Source organism: Rattus norvegicus, chromosome 14, assembly GCF_036323735.1.
Source record: "Rattus norvegicus strain BN/NHsdMcwi chromosome 14, GRCr8, whole genome shotgun sequence".
In the NCBI taxonomy this organism is placed as follows: Eukaryota; Metazoa; Chordata; class Mammalia; order Rodentia; family Muridae; genus Rattus; species Rattus norvegicus.
Genome location: NC_086032.1, coordinates 87601162 through 87625770, shown reverse-complemented (window position 1 = coordinate 87625770; position 24609 = coordinate 87601162). Strand labels below are relative to the sequence as shown.

At 50.1% G+C, this 24609-nt stretch overlaps 1 protein-coding gene across 7 annotated transcripts in view; it reads left to right on the top strand.

Annotated features, from left to right (window-relative positions):
• The first annotated feature begins 6313 nt into the window (after window positions 1–6313).
• Tns3 (tensin 3) overlaps window positions 6314–24609 on the top strand; it is a 232017-nt gene continuing 213721 nt past the window's right edge. For 2 of the 7 annotated variants that reach the window (XM_063273401.1, XM_008770335.4), the window contains exon 1: window positions 6814–6960. The gene's annotated coding sequence lies outside the window, so the exon portion shown is untranslated. Of the gene's footprint in view, window positions 6447–6813; window positions 6961–13132; window positions 13313–24609 lie in introns of those variants that run through there. The other 5 variants (XM_006251460.4, XM_063273400.1, NM_001170459.2 and 2 more) reach the window with 5 other exon arrangements.

Below are 24609 nucleotides of genomic sequence, written 5' to 3'. Positions count from 1 at the left end.
TCTGCTTTATGTGTAGAAGACAGAGGTGTCCTGGCATGCCTTCAAAGCCTCTGAAAACAGCATATCTTGTGTGCTTCTAGGTGCCTCTCAGACTATTGAAATCTGTTTGACCTCCAGATCTTGGTGAGTGAGCCCCTCCTGAGGTGTACTCTGCAGGGCCAGACTAGATAGATTGCAGGGGATCTAAGAACCAACCGACAGCAGATCCAAATTCTTACCTTAGAACTGTTGGAAAGATAGTCAGCTAAATGCTTGCACTGTAATGGCGTCTCAGGCTAATAATGAATGCACCGGGATAACCAACTCTCTTAAAGTGGATATTACAAGATAATCAGGAGAACTTTCTCAGAGTACATTCCTGGACCCAGACTGGGAGTTTGGAAGATCCGGGATGGAAGTCTGAGCGTTTAGCCTTCCTGTCCCTAAAGTGATACTGTTGACAATGTTCAGGGTTTAGAGTCCTTACCTGAAGCAGAATATTGATTTGGATTTGAGAGGCGCTATGCAGGTCAAAAAGATTCCATTAGCACAATGTCAATCAAATGGAGAGTCAGCTGAGCAGTTCCCCGACAGAGTGGTCTCCATGCTCATTGTCCTGGCTGGGTCTAAGGTGTGAAAGATGGGGTATTCTGCGGGTATTCTGTTGGGATGACTCATGTCCGTACCAGAGTACTAAGCACTAGCACTACGCTGAATCTTACTTAGCATTCAGGAGAGCTGGATTACGACTGACTTTACTCTCTTCTCCATGTTTTATGGAAGAAACTGAGGCACAAGGAAGTTAGTTAGCTTGCCAAAGCCACAGAGCAGACACACGGCCACTGTTTGCGGTTGAAACCTGTGTGCGTTGCCTACCCCTGGCTATTAAATCCAGGAAGCTTAAGGCAAGGTGGAGAAGACAGCTGTGGACAGATGTGGTCTCCAGTGGCTAGATGGAAGAGTACACAGTTTAGCAAGAGATACCACAGCAAAGACATGGTGAGGCCCATGCACCCAGAAACGAAGGCCCATCAAACTGTGTCAGAGATTGGCACACTCTACCGAGCACAGGGAAGCGAAGGATATTATGGGAATTAAAAGCACTCCCTAAATGTCCTCTGCGGTAGTGACTGAGTCTAGATCAGGGGCAGATGACATCACTATAAGGATCCAGGAAGCTTGGGAAGCCATTCAAGTTACTCAACCCCTGAGAGCCTTCTGGAACAAGCAGGTCCAAAGAGAGTCACAGAAAGGGGAAAAGAACATATACCTTCCAAAAAAAGGCAGGGCCATCCTGTGGAGCTAGCTGGCTTTCCTCTTACATGGAAATGAGTCTTTTATACTCATTTAACCGCAAAGTACTTTCAGGTTCTTGGTGGGAAGCTACTAAAATGACAGAAAATAATGTTTCCTTGTCTAATTTACAACTGTTTAAATACAAAAATGAACTGAAAACCACAAAGCCCCCAGCTGACCAACTGGCTGTTTGGATACGCATTTCTACATAGTGTCAAACAAGGCCTACCAAGGCTCCCGATGCTGTGGGGCCAGCAATCATAACCAGACTCACTGTAGATGACTCTCCTCCACCTCTAGCCGGTCTCCAAGGCCCATGGACCTATGTCCTCTAACACAGTTCCCCAGTCTGAGCTTTCTGAGCTGTTAGGCCCAGTGCTAAGGGCTGCTGGGATTCAAACCCATCCCCAGGTTGGATGAGTTTTAGCAACTTTATTTTACAGATTAGAAAAGGGAGGCTCAGCTCAGGACGTAACTCAGATGTGTAATGCTTACCTCCTTACCCAGGACGTCCAAGGTCCTGAGCTCCATCCCCACTACTACACAAGAAATAGCAAAACCAGAGGTGTCTATGACATGGCCCCAGAATTCTCACTCAAGTCTAACTGAATTGAAAACAATGAGTTTAACAATACAGATGCCTGGCCCTTTCCCAAGTCTTTTTCTATCATGGTTCATGCAACCTATAGCTCAGGTTCCCAGTAGGATCCCTTGGGTGCTCACTTTTTGCTAGTTCTTTATCCTGTTCCCAGACTTTTCAGACTTGGACTCATTCTCCCTCCCTGGCACAGCATAGTACCCACATCATGCCTGTAGGTGGCGCTCTTCTTGTGCACTGTGCATTTTCTTTCTTTCAACCATAGTCTCTCCACAATGTCTACTCCACAAAGGCACGCTTTTTAGCCTGCTGCTTCATTGATCTTTCCCCCCAACTCTCCTTGACTGATCCACAGTCTTGGGGAAACATGCTGTGGTCTCATGAGAGGATTAGAAGCAGCTCTCTTGGAAAGGGCTTCCCAGCAGGCCAACCCACATTCATGGAATGGTCTGATTTTCACAAGACTGGACGGATCCTATCATTTGAAGCTGTCAAAGAAAGGTCTGACGAGCATCTATTGGGAGGGAGAGTCATAGTGGAGTCTGAAAGCTCCAGCGGGAAAAGTCTGAGATCTCAGATCCATTCAGCATGATTAACTATGACTCCATTCAGGCTGTTTTCTGCCTGTGACTATCCAATCCAGAAACTGAGGACCTCTGGGCTGGCCCAGGGCAATACATCCATGAAGGTGAATTGAATCAACTCACCAGTCACCGTACACAGAGAAGAATACAGCCCAATTCCCAAGAAACCTGATTTGCTACATAGACCCTAAGACCGTTTCTTAATATCTGTGTTGCCCCATTAATGTGTGCTTAGGGAATATGGTACCACAATGTAGGGAGCGGCTAAAGATGGCGCCGACATCCGGTGGTCGTTTGTGGTAAACACCTACAGCGCATGTGTTGGCATACCCCCAGCACCTACAAGGCCAGGGTGATATTCATGCTAAATAGGTATTTCATACTCCACCAATCCCCAGTGGACAAATTTACAGCCACAGTCTGTTTTGTATATAAGGCAAGTGCCTTTGTTGCTCGGGGTCCCCATATCATCAATAAGGTGTTCCTGCAATAAAGGCTGATTGAGAAGGATCCAACGGTGTTGCGTCTTCCTTGCCGGTCGAGGTGGGCGCGACACCACAACAACAAGGTTTTCTGGGAAGCAGAACCAAAAGAATTTATCCATAACAGGATTTATTACAGAGATCAGCTAGTGTTAGGTTCTGGAGGCTAAGAAGCCCCTACCATCTACAGAGCCAGGAACGCTGTGGTGCTGTCCAGCCTTAGTTTGAAGGCCTGAGAGCCAGAAGCAATCTGTTCAAGACCAGGACAGCTGAAATTAAGAGCTCATGAAGAGAGAACATTTGTTCTTCTGTGTCCCTTTGCTCCTCAGGACTCGAAGGATTGGAGGACGCTCACCGACACCAGAGAAGTCCATCCTAACTCGCCATGCCGATTCAAATGCCGATGTGCACTTGGAACACCTTTGAAAATGCCCCAAAACAATGTTCAGTCAGCAGTCTGCACATCCCTCAGCCTTTTCAGGTTGACAGGTACAACTGACGATAGCTCTGGAGGAAACTCTAGACGCAATGTAGGTGAGGGCTGGGCCAGCCTATGGTGTCCCACATCTGTAAAACCAACATGTTTTTTGTGTTGGTGAGAGGGTGAGAACAGCACAGGCTACCCAGCAAGGGCCTATTAAGAACTCATCTAAACAAATAAACAAACGTGAGACGACCATGCGTGGGCTGGGCAGTGTGAAGCTTATGCTGTCGAGTTGGGGGTGAGGATCTGCACGTTTGGGGAGACAGAAGGAGAAGAAGGGAGGGGGGAAGTGTGTAGCGAACGTCTTAGGGGACGCCATAACTGAAGGCAAAGCCTTGGAGCAAGCTCACACTCAAACCCTGGTTGCCTCACAGCCAGCCCTGCAGGCTATGAGGCTACCTCTCGTGTGTTTCCTGTTGCTGTTCAGTAGGTCTTTGGAAAACATTAATTTTCAGTGAAAGGGGGATTCATTAAGGAAAATATCTTAGTCAACCATCTAGGGATATAAATGTATCAGACATTTATCAGGGTAGACAGGGTATCAAGGGCAAAATTACTAAGAACTACCCAGACTCCAGTTGGGAAGAGTCAAGGAGGCTGCAGAGGGGTTGGGGATGGGGGGTGGGGCTGGGACTGGAAAAGGAAGGAACAGGGCAATGGTTCCAGCCCCACCAGCGCTCTCCCCGCTGGGGGAACTGGCAGGGAGGGGCCAGCTCGGCAGACTTTCCTTTAGCTAAATTGGTTTGACACTTTTGGTTTTCAACTCTGAGACATTTTTGGAGGGCCAAGCCTGGAAAAAAACACACATGATCTTCTCTTTTTGGAATAATTGCTCATGCCTTGTTTTTGTTTTAGGGTTTTGGAAATTCAGAGCCATGGCACGTGGAGTGGGGAGGCCTGGTGATGCTGAGCTGTGTATCAGCCAGGCCCAAGCCATACATCCAAAGGTTTCTTTGTTCATCCCGTAGACAAAATGCAGGATCCAGGGAACAGCCAGACAGCTTGGCATGGCAACACTCAGGGATACTATGGTCCAGTTTCTCTTTTCAGTTCATTTTTAAACGCTAGCACTGAGTGTAAGGACAGACAGTACTAGCATCCCCTCCCCGCCCCCCCGCTGTTTACTGTTCTAGAAACAAGGGTCTAGTTAGGGTACCCATCCCACACTGGAACTACCCAGCAGTGAGGGGCAGGGACAGAGGTCTGGAATCATTTTGTTTGGGTAAGGATAACAGAATAGAGAGATCTTAGCAGAGGCTTCTGCTAAGGAGATGCAGAACCCCTGCCTTACCTGGTGTCTTCCTCATTCTGAGCTAACAAGTACTTCTTCCGCATTAACTCTTGCCGTGGGTGATCTTAACGCCTGGTGGAAATTCCTGCATTCCCCCAGGCAGCTGGGATCAAACAAGGCCAGCCAGTGACTGGAGGGCTGGAGTGAGTAGGCAGCTGGTAAAAAAAATCTGAGAGAATAGCACAGAATCTGGATAGTCTTGGGTCCTTACCTTAGAGTGCGCTGATCCCTATCACTGCGTTTACTTCTGTCAAGTTAAGATTTGGGGGGGGGGGTTCCTCAAAGTAACAGTTCCTGCCTTGCCCCCCATTTCTAGCAGGATGACTGTGACCTCCTCCCTACCCCCTCCAACGGGTCATTTGCAAGCATCCTGTGCCTCACCCGTGACCCCATGGACTCCCAGAGGGCAGGGAAATGCCTGTTTCATTCCTTAGGGCCTAGGGGCTCAGTGCCCGGGAAGCCTTTACCTCAGGCAACTTCTCCTCCCAATGTCACGGTTTCCCAGAGATAGGTCTAATCTTCCCAAACCATGAACGTCTCATACCTCTTTGCCTGGTGGAGAGGAAGCGGAGTGTGGCCCAGGCTGTAGCCTGGCATCCGATCCAGTGTTTCAGTGTCGCTGAAGGCTGCACTGAAAACAGATTTGCCAGATAGAATTTTCCTGGCTCTGCTTCTCCAACGTTCCTGACAAGCCTGGTTCTCCCTGAAGGCACACCAGGGCAAGAATAGGACAGGTTTGGCTAACCTGGCATCAGGCAGTGACCTCACCTGGCTCCAGGTATGACCCTCAGACAGTTGTTGCACTGGGCAGATGCGATTTTTACCCTCTTGCAAGACGCAAAGCTACCCCGGGTATTTTCCCGGAACAGAATCAAGATATTAAGGGCTGCTGGTGTCCACTTGGAACTGATGGAAATTCCATCTCATTTGTTGCAGAAGTGTTTGAAAGACGATACAATGGCAAAATGGCGTGCCATCCCTTCCCTGGAGTTCACAATGAAAAAACGGGGACAGAGACCCAGCTATTTGAATCTTGGGTATCTCTTAGGAAATCTTGTTCAGGAGATCTTTTTCTCCTGTATTCCTGACCTGCCTCAACCTTGCTCTCTCCCACCAGGTTCACTTTAAGAAGTCAAGGAACTTCTACCCAGTACCATCATCTCCTCCTGCCCCGTGAATTCCGGACCTGGCAGGGGCTGTTGAAGCATCCTGAGCTGTCTTGTAGACTGCTACTTGATACACGTATACCGCCCTCCCCCCCCCCCCGCCCCTACCACCACGTATACACCTATTCCTCCCGGCAGGCACAACACTTAGACACACTGAATGAAACTGGTTTTGCAGGAATGGGACTCGAACCTCCCTCTCCAGGTGCACCTACCTAGCTAGACCTGGAACTGTTGAGCCTATAGAATACTGGGGCCCCGAGGTATTTAGGGAGGCCAGCGAAGTGGGAGGGTATTTTAAGAGCTCATCCTTTGGGTCAGTAACCCAAGGGGTGGGTGTTGGGGTACAGCCCCTGGAAGCGCAGGACATTGTTAAGATGTTGAGACCAGGTGACCCGCAGGGCTCCGGTGCGCGGGCCGTCCGTGGCGATTGCCCGAGCCGCCTCGAGGGGGCCCTGCCGCGGGCGCGGGCCGCCAGCCAGGAGGACGGGCCCGCCCGCGAGCAACTCGGAGCCCAGCTTCGCTTCGGCCATCGTCCCGCCGGACTGCGCTGCGGGTTCGCTCAGGTACCTGGGTCGGGAGCAGGGCAGCAGGGCAGCAGGGCAGGAGCGGCCACGCGCCGCCACACTCTTTGTTTTGGGGCCCCCGCTCAGGTTCCAGAGTTTGGGAGTTCGGGGTCTTGGAGCTGGGACCCAGACCAGCAAACACCAAATCTGAGCGCAGAGACAGTTGAGGGTGTGGGGACAAGGCGAGGGGGCACCCGGGAAGGGCGTTCGGGACCCAGGACTGAGGACAGCCAGGGGGTCTGCAGCGATCTGGAAGCTGGGGCTCATCCAGCTCCCCGGGCCGGCAGGAGCCGGCTCGCCGGAGCTGAGCAGGGCAGGGAACGCCGCTGGGGCGCGGGCCGGCAGGGTCCGGGTCTTGGCGCCTGGCGCCTTACTAGGCGGGCGGGGGCGGAGCGGCACTATCGCCGCCCCGGCCCTGAGGACTTTGCTCCCTGAGACTGTTAGGGACGAGGAGACGGAGAGCCGCTTGGGGCTGCAATGAGACTTCTCAGGACTTTACTCCCGCCTTTTCCAGGCAAGTGACTTGTGTGCCTCTTTCCCTTTCCTTTCGGTTGTTTGGGTGCCGGGGGGGGGGGGGGGTCTCATCGCGCTTTTCCCCATCATTCGGAGGGGGTACGAGTGCAGGCGCGGGCCTGGGGGCCACCTGTGGCACGTGCCTCCTGGCACGCGGGCACTGTAGCTGACAAGTAGGAGGGAGGGTCCTGGGCCCCCGGGTTTCCGTGCAGTACTGTGTTCTGCCCCTGCGGACGTTTGCTTGGACTGATTTGAGAATCTATGATACAGGGAGAGACCCCAAACCCCTTCCTTCCCCAACTGACATTCTGGCCGGTGCCAGTAGGTGATCCGAACTCTGTAGCGTGACTGAACACAGAAAGTTCCCCTCCAGGTCGTGGGGCCAGCGGACCTCACTATTTAGAGTGACCACAACTGATTGGAATGCCCCAGGCTCGGTTTTTGAGTTGTGTCTTCTGTCCCACTGTATAGAGCTTCAAAGAGACACCCCAAGTCAGGAATACAGGAGTTACTATATTAATAATGTATACCCCATCAGAGCTAACCCTTTTGACATATTGATGTATTTCCTTGAGGCTTTGGTCTGTTCATATGAATACTAATTAAAAGTGCTTTTAGTTCTTTGCCTGTTAAAAGGATTTGAGTGTCCTTGTGATTTTGTTGCTTCCCTCTGTGGGGGCCTTCGAGGTTATATTTGCAAATCAATCAACAAGTATTAAGAAAGGCTTTTCTGTGCTGAGGGCCAGGAAGGGGGCTGGGATGGCCGCAGCTGGAAGAGGGAGTAGGCTAGGCCAGGACTGGGAGTGTGTTAGAGAGTGTCTGACTGTGTGTGTGTGGGGGGGTGGGGGGCTGCAGACAAGGGGGTGCGTTTGCTGTGTCCTGGGAAGCTAACTGGGGGGCAATTGGCAAGAAGCCAGACCTCAGACAAAGTCATGGTGACCCCCCCCATAGTGACAGAGGGCAGTAAGGACCTCTGGCTGAGTGTACTAAACTCTTTGCCTGTTGTTCATTTCATCTCACTTAGATGACTCTTGGAAGGGGGAGGGAAGTGGGATCATCATGCCCATTTTGCATATGGGCAGAGAAATGTGGTGGAGTAGCCGGGATTCTGGGACACAACGCCTGAGTTCTATGGCTGGGCTCCTGCAGACTGGCTGCTCCGGCTCCCCTGTCAAGTCGTTCTGAATGCTTGTCCAGACAGCAGCAGTTCTTCCGCTGGGGCTAGCTCCTCACGGAGGCCGCTAAAGCTATCCCCGGTGGCAGCAGCAGATGCTATGCAAACCATAACCACTAAAAAGACAGAACAAGTAGTTGCTTCAGGGAACGCCATACTCCGAAATGCAAACCGACTAGCTTTTACAAAGTGTCTCTCTGGCTTTGCTGTGTTTTGAAATTGAGCTACTTGTAAATGTTGACTTCGTAGTTCACAAGGTCAAATATGTTACTTTGCTTTCTTTAGAAGGTACTAGGTTTTGCACGCGGCCGGTAGCCACAACCTGACAAGGAGTCAGTCAGACAAGAAGGTGGAATGGAAGATACCAAAGGGAGAGGGCATTTGAGTCTGTCTGGCAGTCCCGGCTTCTGTCTGCCCAGGACACAAGGACCAATTTTGCAGACCAGAAAAATTACAAGCAAGTTTCCAAAGTCCGGGAGCTACTGGTGTATCTGCACGCAGCCTGCCCCTGGGGCTACATTTTGTTGTTTAGGATCAGCCTACTATTAGCAATGGGTATGTTCAGGGGAGGCCTGTTCTGACTCTGTGTTTGAACTTGGATGTGGGGAGCGCTGGGTACTGCTAGCAAAAGTTCTTTTTTTTTTTTTTCTTTCTGCAAATGGAAGAGCCTTTTACGGGACCATGCCACCTACCAGGTAGTCCCAGGCATGGCTGACTGACTACCAGGGTTGCATCCTTCCTTACCAAGGATTCCTCCTCACAGGAGCTTCCGGTAGACTGCCCCCTGTATGTTCTCTCGCTTTGTGGCTGGGTGGATTTTGATCTGTCTGCTCCCTGTGGCCAGGGTGGATTTACACTGGGTCTAGGCAAAAGTTCTTTAAGGAGTGCACTGACCTGGCCCCTTCTTGTAGGACCCTGAAGCACTGGGGGAACAGGACAGTCTTTATTTCACCTGGAAAGAAATCTGCCAGGAGTGACCTAATGACCTAGAGCGAGCCTCATCTACTCAGAGCTCCCGCTGCCATTTCTGCTAGAGTAAGGGGATTAGGCCAGCTGCTTCAGTGGGTATTTGGTCCAGTGTTAGCCACCCTGTGCTTCTCGAGTAGAGAGTAGAGAGCGTTCGCAGCCAGAGCACAATTGCTCCTAATAATCACGGTGAAGCCTATGTATCCTCAGTGGACTATCCACGTAGAAATGACGTTTTTACCTCCTTACCGTGGGTGAGAAGGAGTATGTACTACATTTCACAACCCCCAAGGATGGGGTGTATCTTTTGGTGGAGCCCTTGTGTAGCATGTGAGGACTTGGGTTCAATCACCAGGACTACAGAAGGAAGCAAACAAAGTTAAGTCCCTAGACAAAAACCCATTCTCTTACGTTGAGAGCAAAATTGGGATCCTGTTTTGCTGAATCTGCACTCCTCTCCCACCATGCTCTATACAAGCACACTTTGTGGAGTGCAGCTTAGGGGCGGTGACATTCATTTCCTTGATGCTTGATTCTTGTAAAAGTGGAAGACGCAGACTCCCCAAGTTTCTTGGGACTTCCTTTTGAATTTTGCATCAGGAGTGTTCTGAGCATGTCTGCTGCTGTGGTAAGGGATATGGTGCTGCATTCAGAGTCCCCCCGAGAGGTCCTCAGTGTCTGTGTGACAGGTCTTCCTGTGGCACGAACTGTTGTATGGTGCACCCAATTCTCAGAGAGCGTCTAAGCACCTATTTTGTTTTTATAGCTCGTGTGACCTTGATTTTGGGTAAATCCTGCTGCCACAGCTTCCCAAGTGCTGGAATTACCGGCATGAGCCACTGTGTCTGGTTCTGGTCTTTATTTTATAGCTGTCCCAGTGTAGCTGCATTCAGGGTTCCTTATGTGGCAGCACAGATGTCCAGTGTGGTCTGCTTCTGCCACACAGGGGGGAAGCCAGGGAAGGGAAGGTAATTGATGATTGGGGCCATCTTGCTTAAGCAATAAGACAGCACAAATCCAGGGCCTCCAGGACACTCCTGATGCAAAATTTTCCAGGGGAAATTTTCTTTTAACATTTTATATTTGTTTGTCTGTTTACTCTGTATGTTGTATATATGTGTGTGTATGCCTCTATGCAGGTATGTGCATACCCATGTATTCTCTGACCTATGTGCAAAGGCCAGAGGACAGCTTGCTGAAGTCCGTTCTCTCCTTCCATGATGTGGGTTTCAGAGACTGATCTTAGGTCATGGGGCAAACACTCTTGCCTGCTGAGATATCTTGGTGGCCCAAAGTAGCCATTCTCTAGGTTTGTGAAAAGAGAGCAATAAGCCGTCTTTAGTGCATTTTGTTCCAAATGGGCAAACTTCATGAGAGATTTATTCCCATGATCCCGAAAAGTTTTCCCTGTAGAGTACCTATCCAGGACTGGTTCGGGAGCTCCTAGCAAAAGTGTGGGACCTTTATCCAGGCTGGGGAGAGTGTCACATTTCACAGCGCTCGTGGCTTGTGCCAGCATCCCTGTCTGCTCATAGTCTGATTCTCCATGCTGACTTTCTCCATTTCTCTGGAGTTAGTGAGTGTAATAAGTAGTCCGCCCACACCATGGGATGTTAGGTTCTTCGTGAGTCCAATGTCTGCGGTGCTTGAAGTGCTTCCTCAAAGAGGGGACTTCCTCAGCCCCGAGGAGGGAACGCCTCACCCTGCTTCAATGGACCAGCTTGGCTCAGACCAGCTCTGGTCCCAGCTGCTTCCTCGGACACTGAGGCCAGCCTTTCTTTACATCTCTTCCTTCCTTTCAGCTCTAATTATGGCGCATTAAGTTACTGGTTCTTCCTCTTCCTCTTCTCTTCGGGGAGAGAGATAATCACAGCCACACAGCCTTACAACCTGCCCTTGTTTCTGCTTCGAAGACGTCAGAAGATCTCCTCGGAAAATCTGATTACGGCTGCCCAAGAAGGGCGCAGGAAGTCTTAACCTGGGTGCCTGCTATTGACTGACAAGGAGGCCACCCTTCATTGACCAGCAGGGCATACTTCCAAGTAGAGGAAAGGGTATTGCCTCCTTAGCGGACGGTGTGATATGATGCCTCATGTGGGCATTTTATTTATTTACTTATTTTAAAATACCTGTTTGTATTTACTATGTATTCATGCACACCACATGTATGCCATGTCCACGCGGTTGTCAACCAGTGTGGGTACTGGAACGGAAGCCAGAACTCACAGAAAAGCAGCGAAAGCCTTAACCGTCGGTCCATCTCCTTTAGCCCTTGTGTGCAGCTTTTAATGGAACTGTTATGAGAAATAGGGACCAGGTCCTGATTTTTTTTAATGTTCCAGAATCCAGTAGTTGGGAAATAAAAAAACAAAACCACTCTGAAATTGTGGGTGGGGCCTAGTGAGTGGCTTCTCTCTTTACAGAAGAGCCCAGCCCACTCCGGGCCCACAGGAGCCAGTTATTCCCGCCAGAGGGTTCAGGAATCCTGGCTTTCATTACCTTGGAGCACAGCTGCAGTTTGCAACCTCACGGTGGGCCCACAATAAACTGTGCAGGCCCACATCTGGCCTGCTGGCAGGCGGGCGGGCGGGCAGCCCTGGGGCCACATTGGGCCATTAGCCAGGGTGTCTGAGTCTGTGCACATTCCTTCCAGAACAAAGGCCTCCCTAGGCCTGGTCCTGGCGCTCCTCTCTAGTTTGGTAATTCATCACCTTAGAGGCTTCCTTACTCACCTACTCCTCCTCACCAGCCGTTGTGAAAGTAGATCAGAAATGCGCTCTGGGAAATAAACAGAGCCGCCTCTGGCATCTCCCAAACCTGAGGTAAAAACTCCCAAACTTCGGCAGCCTTCTCCGGCAGCCCAGGGAGCAGGGTCCCGTGTGACTGTGACCCTTGCTGCTTGCTGGCTCCAGGTCCAGTGCTACTTTCGGTTGTCCCGAATTCCTCTTCTGAGTGGGTCTGAAGAGTACCCAGCCCGTGACTGGAAGGATTTCCTGGTCTGGAGGTGTTAGCAGATCCTTGTCTGGGAGGAGACACTCGTTTTCACAGGGAGATCAGAATGATAAATGGCTTCATCGCAGGGATGGGGACAACAGTGTCCAGTTTGACTCCTGTGGTAACACCTGTGGAGTCAGGAGCTCAAGAGTGGAGGAGAGGCAGGCTTCGTATTTAGGTGCTTCACATATGGCTGGGGGCTGGGCTGGCACTCAGGGGGCTGTTTGGGAATTCGTTTCCAAATCCTACTTAGTTTTACTCTTGAGGTATGGATGCCCTTTTGTTTTCTAGCTGCGTTTTGGACTATGTTTCTATAAAACCTGCCCTCGTTGTAGATACGCTTGGGAAAATGCTAAGGAATCTGGCTCAATGTCCTCTCAGTCAGCTTTCCGTCCTAGCAGAAACAAACCCAAGGACATCTGTGACAGAGAGGACCATTTCATTTTGGCTTATGCGGTCAGGGAGTTCGGTCCATGGTCAGTAGGCTTCTTTGCTTTTAGGCCTGCAGAAGGGGAGCCGCTAGCTTGGTAGAGAGTTGGCTTCCGGGCAACCCAGAAACAGAACCAGCAAGAAAGGGTCTCAAATATCCCCCACTAACCTACCTTCCCATCATTGGTCTTCGGAATGTTCTACCAGCTTCTAATAAAATCACAGTCAGGAGCCTTTGTGGGAACGTTTAAGGCTCAAGTCCCAGAAACCCTGGCGTTCATCGGTGGGCACCTTGTATTTCCTGTGCCTTTTGAATTGACCAAGCCCAGATCCTTTAAAAAACACTGTGGCAGCTTAAGCACTTAGCTGTACAAGCAGGAATGCTACTGACAGTATGTGCACTTGGTGTGGTTAGTGGGGCTTATCCATCTGTCTGTCTGTTGGTCACAAATGGTGTACATCTTTGCACGTAGACTTTTGGGTGTATCCTTGCTAGTCATTTCCTGGGAAGATTTCTAGTGGGTTGAAAGAAAAGAACTCAGACTTGCTTTTATCGTTGTGATAAACTCCATGTGATGTAATGTTAGCATTTTAACTGTTAACAGTGCCCAGCTCTGTGCTTCTCAGTCAGTACATTTCATCCACGGTGCTGTGCAACCATCTGTACCAAGGATCGCCAGAACTCAGCATCTTGCAAAACTACACTGGCTCCCTGATTCCCTCCTGCAGCTCCTGGCAACTGCCATCTTTCTTTCTGTCTGCCTCAGCTGGACTGCTCAGCGGTCCTCCTGTAAGTAGAACCACTCAGCGTCTCTCCTTCTGTGACTGGTAGAAAGCCTTAAACGATCATCCGTGGTATAGTGTATATTGGCTTTCCTTTCTTCCCTCCTTCCTTCCCTCCTTCTTCAGGCTTTAATAGTACTCCAGTACTTGATACTTAGTACTCCAGTGTGGTCCACCATGTCTTTTTTTTTTTTTCCTTCTTTTCCTTTTTCTTTTTTTCGGAGCTGGGGACCGAGCCCAGGGCCTTGCGCTTGCTAGGCAAGCGCTCTTCCACTGAGCTAAATCCCCAACCCCTGTCCACCATGTCTTAATGGATCCAGTTGTCAGTTAACGAACCTGGACTGCTTCCACCTTTGAGTGACAGGAGGTAATGTTATTGGAACATAGCTGGGTTGTCCCTTTTCTCCGTTCTTCCGCTAGACACTGAGAAGCAACCACAGCTTTTTGGAGTTCCTTGACATGGCCAAACTGCAGCCAAGACACTGTCTGATCACTGGCTTCTCAGGGCCCTCAAGCTCTTGGTTGGCACCCACAGGGTAAGATCCAGCCTGCAGAAAGGGATGACGGAGGCTTTTTACCAAGCTGCTTTTTTGACAGATTGCATAAACTTGGTGATGAATGGAATGAGAAAGAAGGAAGAACGTCTTTCATTGAGAGAGAGAGAGAGAGAGAGAGAGAGAGAGAGAGAGAGAGAGAGAGAGAGCACTAGCTCAAGTAAGCGCCTTTAGGGCTGCTCGGTTTTATTTTTCAATTAAAAGGGTCTGACTTTGTTTCAGGGGAATGGTTTTAATTTGGATAAATGGTTCAGTCTGGGAACCACATGCCAGCACTTATGATCTATGAGTGCAATTACACAGGGTTACCTCAGCCGAGATTTGCAGGGAATAGTGCAGAGCCCAGCTTGCTCTGGGTTGGCTCTGTTGAATGGCGCTGCAGGTCCCTGAGTCACTGGGAGGAGGCAGCTTTTCTGAGCAGCACAGGGAGCTTGCTGGGAACGGCAGCGAGAGCCATACCACTCTCGTGGCTGGCACTGGTTAATTTTTACCCTCTGAGAACGTATTCACAATTCTAAGTCAGGAGTGTCAACAAATGGCTGCCCGTCCCTCTTGGAACACACTGAACCGGAATCAAACTGAACCAGAATTCACCCTTCCCAGCATGACCCTCTGCACAATTGGTCACGTTTGGAAGGAGGAGGGACACTCATCCTCAGGTTCCACCCCCCACCCCGATTTTTTGAGGTTCCTAGGCCAGCTGGGAGTGTGAGCCCTAGGGAGAAGGCGGAAAGGTGTTGAAGGAGGTGGGGCCACATGGGGGCTTGGTCGTGTGGATCAAGCCCCCAGGGGTAACCACCGGCAGTAGCCAAGGGAAATGGCACGAGGCCAAGAAGAATGGAAAGACTCAGGAAGAGGATTCCACTCATCAACTAGAATGAGATGAGGCATAGGGCAATTTTCCACAGTTGGCAGTAATTTGGCCGGCAAATCTGCACTAGTACCCGCTGATGTCAGGGGGCTGGTGGACCCTTGGGGAAGGCAGCCACGAGGGACCTTCAGAGTGGGAGGTGGAGATCTGAGGGTGCAGGCTGCAAAGCAAGATCAGGTGTCATCTTGCTGGCTTGGGGAAAACCTGATCCTCATCATTCTCCCAGTAAAGGAAGCACAAGGTATGACTGGGGCACGGGAGAAGAGGAAGGCAGGGTGGACTCTAGTACTTGAGTCCTGAGCTCTTTCCTAGGAAAAGACAGGTAGGTGGGTGTGTTAGTCAACTGAGAGTTACCGTAACAAAACACCCAAGGCAGGTTGGTGTTGGAAAAATAAGGTTTGTTTGGCAAACAGTTTTGGAGATGGCAAGTCTTTACTCCTTAGATCCTGGTGAGGGTCTAATGAGGGAGGGCAGCACAGTGGTGGGAACATATCTGGGAGAGCGCTCACATCTTGAAACAGGAAGCCAGGCTGTGATTCAGAGCTTTTCTCTGATAGCTCGGGATCCCATGAGTTTCCATGTTGGTTTCCCCAATAACCTAGCCACCTCCCACTATGCTGCAGAGAATGATGGCGAACTCCCGATAGGTCTCCTACTCTGGGGTTATAGACAACATACAACATGCCACTTTCTATTAGGCTCCACCTCTTACAGGTGCCCCTACCTCTCAAGACCTCTGCACAGGGAATCAACCTTCATTGTGTCTCTCTAGAGGGACACACTTGAACAGTACCCCAACTATATCAGTGAGCCTTACCACTGTGTGACACTAGGCTACATGGCCTCATCTCTCCGAAGCACCTCGGTTTCCTTGTTCCTCAGAGACCTTTCTCATTTCCTTTAACAAGAGTGTCATCTTAACCAGCTGGTGACGATTAAGAAGTTGAACCAGTGAAACTTCAGCACCATGAGAGTTATTCATCCTTCTCCTTTAGCCCCTTTACCCCTGCCTCCATTTTAGTAGACATAATCTAGAAATATGGGTCATCAGGATACACACACTGCTCTTGTAAGACATTTTGCTAGAGATGGTAAAACTAACAGAACAATTGAAGGCAAACGGTTCTCACGCTATAACCTTCTCACACGGTGGCGAACGATCACGTTTCTCCTCCTGTCTGGTCCTCCGGTCATCTTCAGAGGCTCAGCTTTAGAGACACAGTGCATGCATGTGTAGTTAGTTTTGGAGATTTTCGCAAAGCTCTGGCCCCATCCTCAGCATGCCCGGTGCTCCCACTATCTTTCTGTGAGTGCCGGAAATGGCTTTACAGTGTGCTCATGGTAATGACCAAACACCGGCACGGTCCCTCAGCTTCAGGGCTGACTTAAAAGTGATCTCGTCAATGCTTTTTTCTGAAAATCCCAACTCCTCCTTGTCTACTGCTGGCCAAGTAGCTGGGTGCCCTCTAATTTTGCAGCTAGCCTGAGGAAAGTCTGTGTAGAAGTGGCCCCTGTTGTGGGGTAGGTCGTGGGTTGTAGTCATATCTCCAGGAAACCAGTCAGTGCTCCAACCCCTTCCCAGCTGGAGCACTGACTGGTTTCCTTGTTCTGGTTTCTGGGACCTTCCTGGGTGAACTCAGACACCTGTGGCCAACAGGGCTCTGATGGGACTGGGCACGCACTGGAGCGTTAGTGCTGACTTTGGCCCTGTGGGTGTTTGTGGTTGGGACAGTTGGTAAATGTCCAGCTGGGGCCTCTGAGTTCAGCTGTGTACCCACTGCCAGCCCAGCCCAGCTCCAGGCAGCCTGGGTCAGTTCTCGGTGCCAGGATGAGCTGGGAGAGTAAGTGGGGGCTGAGCTGACAGAGACTTTTGGCAGATTGTGATCTCTGTTGTCCTGTGTCCCTTTAACCTCTGGAATTATGGCGTGGCCTTTCGTTGTTTCTGCCACATTGTTCTGCCTGTTGTCAGAACCATGCGTCTTGGGAACTCCAGTTCTCTGGCTCCTGTGGTGCCAGATGGTTTTATGCAAATAAGGGGAAGGCCTCAACCTGGAGCTGCTGGGGACAAACTGGCCCTGCCTGTTTGTTCTGGGGGTGATGGAGCAGGGGAGACTGAGGGAACAAGGTGGTTCTCACACCTGCCTCAGCCCTGTGCTGCCAGGTGGTTCTAGAACTGTCCTTAGGCTCCTGTGAAGTGGTGCTGAAGACAGGTCTGCACTGAGGACCTTTCTGAGTGGTGAGGGGTTGTCTGGAGTCGAGCACCCAAGGACCATCCTATATAAAAGCTAAGGGCACACTTGTGGTTTTTTCTTTCCTCTGATATGATTTCTTCTTGGGGCCAAAGAAGCTTTTTATAATAGGGACAGTGACCTCATGCCAGCCCCACCTCCCACTCCCGTCCCCCACTGGTTAGGCTGGGTTGGCTGCAAGGCCTCTCAAGCTTTCTTAGCCCTTGTCCCATCCAGGGTGTTCTAAGGGGGGGGGGATGCTGTCTGTCACAAGTCTTCCTGCTTATGTCCTGAGAGCAAAGTAGCCATGCCCCTCCTTCTGATACTCCCTGAGAAGTGCGTGTTAGATCTCTCACTTGCCACTGAACTCCAAGGACAAGATAGCTTTGTGTCCTTGGGCCAGGGATTACCTGACTCAGGCTCTGTTTAATCCTTGTCTGATGCCCACATGCTTTGCATGAGTGTGTGTGGGAGATGTTAGGGGTTCTGTGCCCAGCTGGGAAACATTCTAGCTTATCTTTACGAAAAGGGTGCGTATGCGTGTGTGTGGAGGGGGTTGGGAAATGTGCAAGTTTTCCCAGGGTTTCAATCAATGTTTCCAGGGTCATGATTTTTTTTTCCTTCTAAGAGTTTCGCTTTGCAATACGTGTCTTTAACATTCAAAAGAGTAGTTTGTACTTATTTTTTACAGACTTGGGGATCTCACTGGGTGTTACTTTCTTGGGAAGAAGTCACGTTTCCGTTGCCATCTCAGTGAAAGTTGATGGCTAATGCCTGTGAGGAATGTCTGTCAGGCCCCCTGTTGCGAACTGTAGATACAAAGCCAGTACTTGACTAGGCTGGTAGCACAAAGGAATTGTTCTTTCTGGATAGCATGTGGGGGCAGTCTCCCTGAGATCCTTACAGTAAAATGGCAAGAATTATTCCCTTTGTCTCCATCTCAAAATGGGTGCTAGTCTTCATACAGACCCGCCAGGAAGCGCGTAACCTCTTGTTTAACATTTTAAGTAAAGGTTCTGTTCTCCAAAGATGCCAGGCATCCAGAAGAGCAGGCTTGCGAAACTGGGGTCCCCGCCCCCCGACACATTTGTTCAGTTGAGGCTACCCCAGTGGCGTTCCTGGATCCTGTATTCAGGACCACACACACTGCCAGATTTCGCAGAGGTGTTTGGATCTGTTTAATGAAAACACTGGTGCCTGAAAGCTAGCCTGCTTGGGTGAGGACTGTTTGAGGGGACAGCAGGTGGCTCCGCCCACATGCGTTGCAGGCTATGCTCACTGCCTTTGGTGGAAGGTAGCAGTCCCAGGAGACACCATTCCCTTCTTTCTTGGTTCAGCTGGCCTTTCTCTCAGAGGATGCAGCCTCTTCAGGAGTGCTGTGCCAATCAGCTGGGCTCGGCCTTGACCCTGGTGCAGTCACATGACTGCAGTGCAGTCTTTCGGTCATAGCTCCCAGTTTCTGCCTGGGTTTCCATCACGCTGTTCCATGGCTAGCTGCATGAGAAACTGTGGATCTGTGGCAGCTGGACCACCTGGGGTTGGTGGGGGTGAATGACAGATCTGTCATTTGGGGTGAAGGCAGTGACAGATATTATTGTCGAGAGAGACCATGAGCCTTGAGATTCGTTTGCTTCCTTATTTGTCCTTTAATTCTCCCCATCCCTCATTTCTTTCTGTGCATGTGTCCTAGATACCTTGAACCCTCTCAAACTAGAGGTTCCCAGGCTCAGGGAGACACATAGCCTCCTGCATTTGGGCAGACCCAGCACAAGCTGCCTCTTTCAGACCCAGGAGTGTACTGAGTTCCCCTGAAATCCCCGGTTTGCTGGCTGTGGCTCACAGGGCCAGGGCATTGGTCAGCATCTCACCTTGGGTTGATGTCAGCTACTGAGCCACCTATTTGCTGATGCCTTGTCTCCCCAGGGAGCCAGAAGGCTTAGGTTTCCTAATAACGGACCTTTCCCTGCGTGAGTTCTCAAAGGCAGGGCAGCCAGTCAGAGACTCCCGATGCTCCAGGGGTAGATAGGTCTTCCTGATGGACCTGTGACTACAGACATCAGCCCAGAAGGGTCATGTGTATCCTGTGGGCTGGGGATCAGTGGGCCTGGTGGTCACCTAACATATCCTGAAAAACGGAAGATCAAGGTGTTTCCCTTACCCCCCCACCATGGTCTCATTACACCAATCCCTGCTTCCTCCCAGCTCTGCCTTCTCAGTGGGTCACTTTTTTGCTTGATGCCACACATGACGGACACTGTGTATCTCAGGGGATGGCTGTGGTGGTTAAGCTTTTTTTTTTTTACTCATTCTGAGGGCTTACCATTCACACACAGCATCTGAATTTTAGCATAGAAAGAAAACTGCAGTGAACAACGGACCAGCGTGGTCCGTGGGAACCGAGAAAACCTTTCTCACACTTAAAAAAAAATTCATATTTTTAGAAAACTTGAAAGAGTAAATTGTGAACTTTTGTGTACCCTTCATTTTGATATACTAACCTTTTGTGTCATGTGTCAGATTTTCTTTATCCTCCTCCCTTATATGTTTGGGGTTATTTTGTTGTTGTTGTTGTTATTCTAAGACAGGCTTGTTGTAGCCCAGACTAGCTTAGTGATTCCAACATCCAAGGCGATGTCTATCTGAACCTGTTACTATGTTGAAGTCTAGGCAGTGATAGCCTTTCACTCTTGTTAGGAGATCCTCTCTCTCTCTCTCTCTCTCTCTCTCTCTATCTCTCAATCTCTCTCAATCTCTCTCTCTCTCTCTCTCTCAATCTCTCAATCTCTCTCTCTCTCTCTCTCTCTCTCTCTCTCTCTCCCTCCCTCCCTCCCCCCACCCCCTTCTCTCTCTTTCTGACAACTTCTTACTGTGTAGTCTGTAGTCTGCTTGATGTGGAACTTACTAGATTGACGAGGCTGTTCTCTGTTCATAAAAACTGGCTCGCCCCTGCCTCCTGAGTGGTTCTATTAAAGGCACTGCCCATCTCGACTTTTTGTTTACTTAAAGATTTATTTATGTTGGCCTTGGAGAGGTGGCCTAGGAGGATGGGTTGCAACCCCATGGGGGAGGGGGGCGTCTGATGACCCTTTCCTAGAGGTCAGCTATTCTGCATTTCCGATAATTACACTAGCAGATTCATAACAGCAGCAAAGCAACAGTTATGAAATAGCAACGAAATAATTTTATGGTTGGGGGGGTCACCACAGCACGAAGACCTATATTAAAGGGTTATAGCATCAGGAAGGTGAAGAACCACTGGCCTAGAGGTTAAGAGCATGTACTGCTTTTCCAGAGGACCCAGGTTTTATCCTAAGTATCTGCTTTGTGTATCTCACAGCTACCAGTAACCGCAGCTCCTGGGATCTCACATTCTCCTCTGGCCTCTGCAGATGCCTCTACTTACACATAAAAAAGACATTTTAAAAAAGGTTTATTATTTTATTCTGTGCCTATGGATGCTTTGCCTATATGTGTATATATGCATGCATGTATGTATGTATGTATGTATGTATGTATGTGCACCATGTGCATGCTTTGAGCCTGAAGAGGTCTGGAGAGGGTGTCACATATCCTGAGGCACAGGTGGCTGCAAGTCACCATGTGGGCACTGAGAACTCTGGTCCTTTGCAAGGGCAGTAAATGTGAGCCATTTCTCCAGCTCCACCCCTGTCTTTGAGGCAGGATCTCTCGCTGACCTAGAGCTTGCTGCCTAGGTTGGTTGGCTGGTCAAGGAGCCCCGGACTCTGCCTGTCTCCCTCCCATTGATAGGACTTCAGGTGCAATCCTCCATGCCTGGCTTTTTTGTGTGAGTTCTGGGGTTCAAGCTCAAGTTCCTTTAGCTAGTGTGGGTAGCACTTTACCAACTGCCCTTCTCCCAGCCTCTACTCTGCTTTCCTTTACGCCACTCTCCGTAATTGTCTCTAAAGTGCTTCAGGTAGCAAGGTGCACGGCACGCTAATGTGCTTGCTTTCATAAAGATGTGACAGAGACCTCCTGAGTGTTCACCTCGCAGATGTAGCAACCAGCTGCTCTCCATGCCGAGCAAGAGTCCATGTTTTTGGATATTGGTTTGACGGAGCAGCTCGCAAAGTCAAGCCGCCAGCCAGCCAGCACTAAAGCGGTAGCTATTCGAATCACTAGCTCCGGGTTGCGCCCCACAGAATTGCGTCAGAGTCTCAGGATTGACTGGGTGAGGCTGAGAACCACTCATCCAGGTTAATCCTTTTCCATTGAGTCAGGGAGCTTTCTATTTCCAGAGTCGTCGTCTCCTCAGTAGTCCACCAGCGAGGTCCTATCGTCCAGGGCTCTTGGAGGTTGTTCCTGGAGAAAGCTGCACCTGCCTGCCATAGTCACACTCAAAGGAATTATAGTCTTTGTTCACTGATCCCTCCGTTGCTGCTCGAGGTTAGGAAACACAGCAGTGTGGGGCCAGTGCACGCGCTCAGCCTTTGTCTCTGTTTAACTCTGACATCCCACCCCACCTCCCCTTAAAGAGCAAAAGCTCTGAAAGCTCTGCTCGTCTGGAGGCCTTAGCCTCCTAGCGAAAGAACGAGTTTCATTAGGGCAGGAAACAGGGAGCGTCTCTTCTCAGAGTAACCAAGTCACATAGCACTTGGGTGCTCAGAGGGACAGCGTGAGCCACTCCACGAGAAGGGGTTGCGTCCACAGAACAGGAGGTGCTGTGCAGGTCAGAGAAGGAAGCAGCTGGGAGCTTAGTTACACTGAATGTCAATTAGGGTTTCCATGGAAACAGAACCATCAGGAGAGTTTCATATACAGATGTTCCATGATTTAATGATGGGACCACTTCCCCATAAGTCATCTTAAATGGGAAAATCTAAGTTGGCAATGTGTTTCATCAGCCCAACCTACTGAGTGTCACTGTGTCTTGTGGGTTATTGGTGTCCCTCCCTCTTGATCCTGTGGCTACTGGAGCTGTTGTTGCCGGGCGTCAGTCGAGAGTGCTGTACTCATAGTTGTTAGCCCCGGAACAGATGTAAGCCCTTAGTTCCTAGGATAGAGTCTGTGTGCTGTGCGGTTGCTCTTGCACCACTGACAGTCGGAACCTCATCCATGGAGCTACTCCATACTGGGGACTGTCCACGTGTCCATCTGTCCAGCCCCGTATAAATGCATCTTCTCATAATTCTGAGGTCTGACAGGTCTCCAATCTGCTGGAATGGCTGGTTTCTGAGGCATGCTCTCCTTATGAAACCCAGGCTGTGTTCAGACTTGCAGCCATTCTTTCGCCTCAGCCTCCTGGTGACTGGGATTATAGGCGTGAGCCACCGTACCTGGCTGGAAGCCTAGCTGTTCTAGCGGTCCTTGAGGTTTAGGTCTTGAAACAATCTGAGGCAGAATCACATTTTCCTGGAGCCTCGGGGCTTTTTGGTCTTCATCCGATTTGATGAGACCCTGATTGTGAAAGGTCATGGCTCTAATCAGAGTTTCCCAATTAAGTGTTAATTGCACCTAAGCAATCCCTGTACCACAATGGTTGTCCCGATGTTTGAACACTTCTGCATCTTGATGTAGCCAGGGAGTCTTTACTGGGGATGGTCTTTCTTCAGGTCATTTTCTTGGGTTCCCTGGACAGTTGACTTCCCCTCTGTGATGCTAAGACATTCTTTAGGTCTAATGAGCATTTACTGGTTTATATAAATCAAACAGTCATAAGTAATTAGGCATCAGACTTGGTTTGATCAAAGGCACTCAACCCATTGTCTGCCCATAAGCAACTTTCTTTCCTCTTTCAGTTGTTGAGTCTATCGGAAGGCTGCCTGCTGCTTGCTGTTCCTTACTTCCAGAGAGAGAGAGAGAGAGAGAGAGAGAGAGAGAGAGAGAGAGAGAGAGAGAGAGAGAGAGGGAGGAGGAGGAGAGGAGAGAGAGAGAGGAGAGAGGAGAGAGGAGAGGGAGAGAGAGAGGAGGAGAGGAGAGAGAGAGAGAGAGAGGAGGAGAGGAGAGAGGAGAGAGAGAGAGAGGAGAGAGAGAGAGAGGAGAGAGGAGAGAGGAGAGAGGAGAGAGAGAGAGGAGAGAGAGAGGAGGAGAGAGAGAGAAGAGGAGAAGAGAGAGGAGAGAGAGGAGAGAGAAAGAGAGAGGAGAGGAGAGAGGAGAGAGAGAGAAGAGAGAAGAGAGGAGAGGGAGAGAGAGAGGAGGAGAGGAGAGAGAGAGAGGAGGAGAGGAGAGAGGAGAGAGAGAGAGAGGAGGAGAGGAGAGAGAAGAGAGAGAGAGAGGGAGGAGAGAGAGAGAGAGAGAGAGAGAGAGAGAGAGAGAGAGAGAAGAGAGAGAGATGCATTCCTGTGGCATTTTACAGAAATCCTAAAAACAGCCATCTGTTTTCAGATGCCTTGCACTTCTTGTCCCAGGCCTGTGTCACCCAGAGTTGGTGACTGAGGTAGAGAAGAACATAGCTCAGAAAGGCCCATGGCACGTGGATGTGGGACAAAGCTCCCACCAGGATCCTCTTCACTTGATGGCTTTAGCTCATGTCTCTCAAGTGATAGAGCACTGTCAACCCATGGCTGATGCCAAACTGAGGTGGCCAGACTCTAGAGAGGTAGGGCAGGGCTTCTGTAGTGGGGAGGTCAGATCTCCTGAGCATGGGGACAGTGTCCCCTAAGAGAGGGGCTTCTTGGTAACAAAGGCCATACCTCAGTCCTCCTAGTGGGCTCTGCTCCATTCCCCACTGGGACACCAGCCAGGAGCTTGTGACTTACTTCCCTAGATCTTTAGAGATGCCCTTGTTTGTAGTTTTAGTAGTTTCTGTTTTCATTTTGTTTTGTCTTTACAGCCAGATTAGAAATACAGTTTGCGTGCACTTTAGATGTTATCCGTTCCCAATTCAACCGATGCTCGTTTTATGAGCTCTTGGTGGTTTATAATCTCCCTGGCTTCTCTTCTTTCTGGCAGGCTCTGGTGTAGGGCTTCTGTAGCCCCCAGCTCAACTTCTTGCTCCAGTGTGAAATCACCACAGGACTGGTGATGTAGTCTCACTCAGTAGGGATGCACCCACTGAGTGACAACTCATGGCCTCGATTTTCAGACACATGGAACATTCTGGAATTAGAACATACCCTGTCTCCTGGGACTGCACTGTATCTCCCCTAGGAATACCCAACCTGTGTACCACCAGGCAAGCAGCGTGAAGGCAGAGCCCTGGGCAGGCCTGTTCAGAGGTTGGAGCCTCCTTCCCTGTTTCCTGATGTTCTTTAGTGAAATCTATACAAAAAGGCCTTTGGGGCATGTGCTGGTTTGTGTTTTTGTCAAGTTGACACAAGCTACAGTCATCTGAGAAGAAGCAACCACAATTGAGAAAATATCTCCATAAGCCTGGCCTGTAGGCAAGTCTGTGGGCCACTTTTTAAATCGATGATTGACTTGGGAGGGCCAGCCCACTGTGGGCGGTGCCAACCCCTTGGCATGCGGTCCTGGGGCCTATAACAAAACCCAGCTGAGTAAGCCATGGAGAACAAAACAATAAGTGCCTTTCCTCCAGTCTTTTTTTTTTTGGTTCTTTTTTTCGGAGCTGGGGACCGAACCCAGGGCCTTGCGCTTCCTAGGTAAGCGCTCTACCACTGAGCTAAATCCCCAGCTCCTCCAGTCTTTACATCAGTTCCTACATCCAAATTCCTGCCTTGAGTTCCTGATTTCA